This window comes from Falco biarmicus, chromosome 14, assembly GCF_023638135.1.
Source record: "Falco biarmicus isolate bFalBia1 chromosome 14, bFalBia1.pri, whole genome shotgun sequence".
Classification (NCBI taxonomy): Eukaryota; Metazoa; Chordata; class Aves; order Falconiformes; family Falconidae; genus Falco; species Falco biarmicus.
In genome coordinates this window covers 11,671,296-11,679,758 of record NC_079301.1, presented here as the reverse complement: position 1 = coordinate 11,679,758, position 8,463 = coordinate 11,671,296, and positions in this window count along the sequence as shown.

The following is an 8,463-nucleotide window of genomic DNA, read 5'->3' as shown; positions in this document are numbered from 1 at the left end:
GGTCATCCACACCACTCCACGAGGGGAAGCTGGTAAGCTGGTGATGCAGGATAGGGAAGGCATTGCAAATGGGAAGGGGAGATACACTGGCAGCAGAAAGCTGAATTCTCAGTATTAAGGTATATGAACACAGGGCACAAACTCATAGGAAGCCAGGCCTCATATTTTCCACTGCTCAAAAGGACAAGCTCTACTGCTGTTTTTAATAGAGTAGAAACATTGGTTTGGTGGTGGGCAATTTGCTGCTCTGATCAGATCTGTCGCCTGAATGCATCACCACCACCTGGGGGGATCCTCTCTCATTGTTACTTTCTTCCTATCGAGGAAACAGAGGCTGCCCTAGGCAAAAGGTTGGGCATTGTGTTTTGTTGGTTGGTTGGGTTTTTTTCTGCATAGATCATTGCAAGAGGAAACTGGTTAAAAGGACACGCAGGCTGCCAAGCTTCCCAAAAATCTGGGGGCTACTGCCAGCTACAAGGGCTGACTTTTTTGCAAGGGCTTTTGAAGGCAATTTTGCTTTGCTGAACTAGCACTGGCAGAAATACTTTTGGAGGGGATACAAAACCCCCTTTGCTTCTGAACATCAAAGCGGTTGCCTAAGTACCACTCCAACACCTGCAGGCATCTTAATTAATCAAAATTATGAGCCCAGTTAAACAACCCGGCCATTAAGCATCATCAAGCTTTATTTGGTTCCCTAAGAAACATCTTGATTAAATGTATTGCAGTTAAGTAGAGAGTACTGTAGCTGTGGAAACGAGGTCGAGGCTGTTTACAGTGGTATCCCAATAACTGCATGTTGTCATCTCACCTTGCTCAAGCATTCTGTCCTCCAGTTGTGGTGGCAGAGCCAGTGTTCCCATCTTAACTTGTTCCTGCCTTCTGTCAGAGCTACGGTGGTGTGCTGAAGTATACAGCCCAGCTTGATCTGTGTGTTTCATCTTTCTTCATATTTCCCTTTGTCCACATACTGACCATCTGAGGCAAAGATAGTTTCCTCATTCTACAGCTTGAGAAAGAGAAAACCCAGAAGAGTTGTTCCATATAAACATCTGAGACAGAGCAAGAACTTACATTTAGATATTATTTTTCCCCTTAAACCTGCAGTCTAGCTTCTGGGCTGCGGTCATTCCCATCTTCCTCCGGGTCTGTTGTTGGTATTATCATCTACCTCTTGTATTTGTTTTAAAGGGAAGAAGACTACATTTTTCTGCTGTTCACTTTAAAGTTTGTATCCAAAATTTCTATGTACTACTTTCATTCTGTAAAATGCTGCTTTGTTGGTATGTGCTTCCCTCTGGATAAAGTTTATCTAAAAAAACTGAGCTGTATCTGTGTACAGAGCGGTATCTCCTCTACAGCCTACAAAATAAGGAGACAAGACTGGTATTGCTTCTGTGTTTCTCATCTAACATGGTGGGTCCCAATACTCAGTGCATGAGACTGAGCTCCTGTGGGTGAAATGAAGCTCTGCAGCATCCCTTGCAGGCTGTGGTGCAGGCTGACGCTCAGAGGAGTGCAAATACACAAAATAAACCCTTAGTGAAGTAACCTCTGTCCCCCAAGCCCTCCCAGATTTTCTCATTCAAGTAGCAGGCGACTGCTTTTAGCAGTATCTATTCTGGATGTTTGGCAGCACGGGCTACTGGATATACGGCAAAACAGACCGGTGGGCAAGGGCATGCACCAATGCCAAACTATGCAGGCAGCGCCTTGAATGTGTCCAGCACGCTCACTGCACACTGATTCATCCGTGGCTTGTGCGCCTCCTCATGCTGGAGCGGGTGGCTCTGAAGCTCTGGGTTGGCAGACTTTTACCCTCTTCTCTGCAGCTCCTGCAGCTTGGATGCATCCTTATTCTCTGCGATCCCCTTCAAGAGCTGCTGCCGCAGATTGTCTTGGCTCCAGGGAAGGTGCCTGGAATCTGCTAGGGGCGGGGTTATTTCTTTCCTGTACTCTTCACAAACAGGAGACGATTTTCTCTTTGCTCTGTCTTCTCTTTCAGGTAGATTTTACTTTCAGATTGCGATGCAGAACAGCTGGTGCCTGTTTTTCCTTTTCCCTCCTGATTGTTCTGTGCTCGTTTCAGGGAACTCTGATCTCTTCTGTCCTTTCCTAAGTGCTTCATCAGACTTCCCTTGGTCATTCTCACATTAGGACATTTCTCACCAGAGTCTCCTCACAGGTTGCAGTTGGTATACCTGACCCTTGCTGGATGTGACAAACGTTGGTGAAGTGTGTGATTCATCTCCCCTCGCTCAGCTGAATGCTGGCTGAAGCACTTCATTCTTCCTTGCTTTGCACCCAGTTTGTGTGCATGGGAAGGGGACACGAGCAGGACCACCACAGGCAAAACCTGGATGGTGTTAGGGCAATCACATTGAAGGACCATGGCACAAAAAGCAGCAGATGCTGCAGGTCAGGTCAGAGCTGCGTGAGGAGTGTTGCCAGAATTGTGGAGAGGCGCAGGCACAATCTGCTTGAGTCTGTGCTTAAAACATCATCAACCCCATGGCTTCCTGGTACAGATAGGGCTGGTTATGAGATCCTAGGAAGTTGCCAGCATGGTAGCGGATACTGTCCACTTACAAGCCTTGGAGACCATCTCTTTTTAATTGTGAGTCTCCATTAGGGATCCCAGCAGCCTGGCAGGCTGCTCACTTCTGATGCTGGTCAGCATTTTTTTTAATCTACACCATTTTAACTTGGTGGTATCACAACCCAGCAAAGACTGCCAAGGCAGCTAGGTTGTATTTACCTAAGCAACTCTATGATTCTATCTGGCCAGCTATCTCCCGTAGCTCCTCAGCAGAGAAAAGCCATAGACCTCTTTAGAAAATTCTTTTCCTGTTGGAAAGCTGCATAAAATGATGAGGATAGGAATGGAGAAGGACATAACTGATTTTGTTAACTCATAAGGAGAGGATGTGGGCAAGGCAGACGCTTGTCAGACCGCAGCAGACTAGGAACTGTAGCAGATGTAACAATCAGTGCTTGAGCTTAAAGATGCTGTGAGCTTTAGGCGGGTTCCACCCCCTACATGCACCCAAGAGTCAGCTATCCCTGTGTTTTTCTCTGTCTGGGGACCTAGGTGATGGGATCTCCTGACTTTTTTTTCCTGGAGGACTCATATTCCTGGAGCAGAGCCTTAGGTGTGGCTCTGTGGCAAGTATATAGGAGGGGGATGAACGTGTTGACTTCCCCTGTCTCACCCGAGCTGATCCCATCCACCTGGGAGCCGGAGGGCTCCACCCAGGAGGACTTAAATGGTTGCAGAGGAGCACTGGGGGAAGGGGAGCTGGCAGAGACAGCAGGTATTACATTTGTGGTATTCCTAGGGTGGGGAGGAGAGGAGGGGAAGTTGTGTGACTACTGTGCAAGAAACAGTAAGGTAGCAGGAAGATGTGTGATTTGTCTTGGCTTTGGGACTACCTACGCTGTGCCTGGGAGGTTCAAGAGGCACCTGGCCAACAGCTGCATGTGGGAGGCTTTGACAAGGTAAGAAATTTCTGGTTTTGCTCTGGGTCACAGGCACTGTATGGAGGCTGGACTGTCAGCGTGACTTGGGTGGATGTACAGCTCTTGGTCAGAGCAACTGTCAGAACTGTAACAAGCTTTGGGGGGAGGCTGGGGTGCTGAGAGGAGCTACAGGAGGTCACCGTAATGTAACGAAACACTGAAAATGCCATCTCGGCCCCAAGTACAACTTGTGTCATCATTTGCCTTTAGTGACTTGCTGGCAGACCAGTGCTGGTGTGTGTGGTGGAAAGCTGGGCAAGGCTCTGAGCCATGGTGAAGAGCGCGCCAGTGGAGCTGGAGGGTGCAGGCAGAGCTGAATGGGAATGCAGGGCTAGGGGTGCAGGGGGCCACGTAGGGCTGAAGCTGTGTTGTAAGGCAGCGAGGGACAGGCTAAATGGTGCGTGTGGTGATGGAGTGAGACAGTGGAAGTGGGGGAGTGATGTGCATTGGGCAAAAGCACAACTGGGAGGAGAAAGAAGTTACCAAAGTTTCTTTAAAACCACTGTGCTGAAGGGAAAGATCAGAGCAGATGGTTGATCACCCTGAGCTCAGAACAGGTGAGATACCTTTGCTAGAATGTCACCAGAGCTGGAAATCCTGTGCCACAAGAAGCTGTGGGAAGGGGACTGTGCCTGGAATTAGCTATGAGGTCTCTGAGAGGACCTGTGTGGTGAGGTCACATAGATCTATTGAGCTGGGAACCTTGTCTCGCTCCAGGGGTCAGCCCAAAGTGGCACATGGCAATTACTTCTCTCAGCAGTGGAAGAAAGAGGAATCTGTGTGGGAGGAGTGGGAAATGTGGCAGCAGTTCATGTACCCTCTCAAATGCTTGCAACAGGCTGATGCTCTGCATTGTCCTTGCTGCACCTGTTTCTGGGTAAGCAGTTAGTGTGTGAAGTGCCTGGGTGACAGATTGTTGTGCCCTGGCCTGCAACAGTCCATGTCACATGTAGTTTTAGGCCCACATGCATACACCTTCCTGCTTCTATCCTTTTCTCTAATTAGAGCAGGCCTTTTTTATTAAAAAAAAAAAAATAAAGAAGCCTTTGCTCTTAGAACAGTAGGTAAATAGGTAGATGAGGGGATTAGAGTTGTTGTTATTCTGCAGCAAGGTGCTACCTTCAGACCAGGGGCAGAGCATCCCTTGGATAAAGAGAAGGGTTTCATAATCTAGAAAAATCCCACAAGGTTGTCCTGAACCAGTGCTCAGATAAGAGAGATGAAGGCGATCAACTGTTTGTTGTGATATGGGTCCTGAATGAAGATAATAGCTGAAGTAATACAAAACCCCATTTCTGTTGTTCTCTTTAACCATGAATTCCCCTGTTTGAGCTCTGTGAGTTTATTTAAATTTGACCTCTGCTTCTGTTTGGAAGGGGGTTTTTTTTGTTTAGTTGAATAAAACATCTCTTCCAAAGCTGTTGCCCCTCCCCAAGCCACAGTCAAGCAGCATCTCAGACTAGTTCCTTAAATCAAGAGAATTGTTTATGTCCTTGGAGGCTGGAATAATAACATCTGAAGAAAGCAGTGAGACACAGCAGGAATTCATTTGTAAGTTAATGAAGGCTGTGCAGTGTAGTGTAAGGATGATCGGGGCAGTTCCTGGGCAGCATTAACCAAGGTAGATTTCTTTCTGTTAGAACTGTTGTCTCTGAAAGCATCGTGGACCAGCTTAAATACTACTTCATATGAGTTTATTATAGTATTTTTTTTGTACAAAGATATATGCTGTATGATAAGGCAGTGTATATAACAAAAAAAGAATAAAGTATGATATGGATCAAAAGAGAGAATCTACTTGCTTATCTGCTCTACCAAAAGGAGGGAAAAAAAAAAAGACCATCTGGATAGTGGGATTTTTTTACATAATAATCTGTCACCTGGAAGCAGACTAATGCTTTGGTACTCACTGGAAGCGATAAGACTGAAGCAGAGATGGGGCTGACCTGTGCACTGTGTCTCAGGCATCAGCTGCGTGAAGCCCAGAACCACCTGGAGGAAAGTGTCAGTGCTCTGCATGGGCCTGAAACTGGAGCACCTGCAGGGTGAATTGCTGAGCAAGGTGGGGTGCTGGGCTGCAGGGAGCAATCTGCTGAGCAGCGATTTCCCCTGCGCACTTGATTTGGAGGAGTCCTGGTGGCCTCTGACCCTGTTCCTCAACTAAAGGGAATGCAGGTGGAGGGTGATAGTTTAAAGATCAACCCTGTGTTCGCTCCCCCACTGCTTGCTTCAGCCTCTGCCATGCTCTTTAACTGTGCTATGCATAGTTTTTCTGCATTTTTCTGTTGGAGGCTCTCTAACTTGAAGGACTCTTTACTGGCCAATTACTTGTACGTTGCACCTACAGGCACACAAATGGTGAGGGCCATGTCTTCCCTCAGAGAGATGCTGCCAAGAGATTAATGGAGAAGGCTGCTTCTGTGATAAATGTTGCATACTGTGGACACTTGAGCTGGTGGGATTTGAGGCCTCTGTACAGACAATATTTGTTGAGAACAAGTTAACTTGTAGGCCTACCATGCACCATGATATTCAGCCCCCATAGATCAGCAGCCCTGAAGTGGCGTTTCAATCTTTACAAAATAAATGCTCTCAGTAAAACTGGAGGGGAAGAAAGGGCGTACTGTCAACCTTTAACACGATACAACACTGGAACATATGGTGGGGGAGACAGCTGTCCCCTGCCTGTGAGCCTTGAGGCAGCCTGTATTATGAGCTTACATTGTGCTAGAAGGTGGAAAAACTTAATTCCAGATTTCCAGACACAGAGGCAGCAGATACCACTGCAAAGGACAGGAGGGGAAAGGGTGTGCCATATTCAACCCATCTTCAGGAAGTATGTTCCTTGACTTAGAGGTGGCAGAGCATTCAGGTGCTGCTGGGTGACAGCTGCTCCTTCTCCAGGCAGAGCAGGCGATGCCCAGTGAAGCTGGCATACTGTGTCGTGCCACCAGAGAGAGCCACGCTGCTCCCAAAGCATTCCTGCTAGGCACGCAGGCACAGCCTCGGTGCAGTGGAGACTTGCTGGAGGCTGGGGACAGCTGAGTCCTGTCTTTGGGCTGGGGAGGACAGCTTCCCCAAGGCTGCAGAACTCGTCCGCAGTAGAGCCAAAAGCAGCAGCCCACTGATCCGGAGGGATTCTCAATGGAGTGGAGAGCAGCTGGCTTCTGGCAGTTGCTGTTGACTCTGGCAGGTGACCATGGTTGTGGCTTTTGGGACCTGGATACTTTTCCAAGTATAGATGGGCTATTCACTGGCTGATATGAAACAAGTAATCGGCAAATTGGGTGTTGCAAATAACTATTTCATACCCACCACTGTTCAAAACCAGTGGCACAACTGAAAAGTTCAACTTGGATCAAAGTGCGGGGGGAGACAGAGTTCCTCTTTCCATGCAAAAATAAATTTCCTGTTGTTTCCCGCAACTTGAAATCCTTCATTTGGTCTGAAGAAAAAACAGCTGGCTTGAGGTTTCTTCAAGGAAAGCAAGGGAATTTGGAGACTGGACTTTTGAGTCTGGTAGCAGCTGCTTTTCCATCAGCTAGCGCGCAACAGGGTAGTCGGAGATGGGAGATGTATGTGTGCTATTGCCTGCTGATGTTGAGCTGTATGCTTCATATGTACATATACACATGGACAACAACACTTTTCATTTATTCTTTTACTAAAAAAAAATTGCCAGTATCTATCTACCCACTTTCTGCGCAAGTGTGTTAACTACAGAGTACTGGCAGAAACAGGGCTAATGGCAACTGCATTCCCTACAGATGCAAGAATGCAGCTGTGAACCCCCAAAGTATATACTTATCCAGCATATATGCAGTAAGTTGGAGCAGCCTGAGTCTTATTTGCATTTAGTGAGTTCAGGAATCAGCTGTTGCAGTACGCTGCTCTTGATGACAGCCTGCTTGGGACCTTCCTGAGGCAATTAGACCTTGCTACCCTTCAAGTCTAGGGCATGGTTCATCAAACCTGCTGAGATTTTTCCAATGTTTGTTGGAAGTATCAGTCGGCTCAGGTGACCTGCCTCAGTGTAAAACAGTGCCACTGCAGGGATTTTGCTGCTTTTGTTGTTAATGCAGTCCCTGCTTTCAGAGGGAGTGTAAGAGAGACTGCTACTGTCGTTACTCCTGTGATGATGCCGCTGTGTGTGTGTCTGGGCTTGTTGGAGTTACACACTGGGATTTTCTGGAGCACACTAATGCTAGTTGTTCTTACTCAAACACCTGATCAAACCAAAGCACACAGAAAGCCCAAGCACAACTGAAGAAACACTGCTAACGTTTCCCTGAGAGAGCTGGGAATGAGTTTGTGTTCAAGATCTTAATTGGAAGACAAGTTGCTACAGTAAGCAAGGATACCTCTTCCCCCTAGTTTCGGGATTGCTATCGTGGTGGGAAAATGGGGTCCTACAGTAAATAGAGACATGAATGCTAAAGCTCTGTCTCAGTGCTTGGGTGGACAGAGCCGGTCAGTGGTGGTATGCTATAGCATTGCTTGGGCTGTGAGTCAGATCCAGACTCGTCACCATCATGTGGCTTTCCAGTCACAAGGACGTGTTTGTCCCCTCTTATACTTGCGTTGCTGTTTGCCTTGAAGGAAAAGGAACCAGAACTCCGCTCTCCGGCTTACTCTGCCACAGGTCTGCAGCAAGACATTCAGCGCTCAAAGCAACAGACCTACTTCTGCTCTCTCTTTCTGCAAACCCAAGTGGCAGGTGTGGGGACTGAGATGCAGGCAGCCTGTGGCCAGCTGCCCTCCCAGGTCACAGGCTAGAAGAGACCCTGGAGTTTTAGCAGTGCTTCTCCCACCCAGAGAGGGTCCCATGCTCCTTCTTGGAAATGGATGCCTGGGAAAAGATCTTCAAAACATATTTCAAGTACAGTTAAACTGAGTCAGCTTTGCATGTGTGGAAAACTTGCCTCAAATGAGAGCAATCTGCTA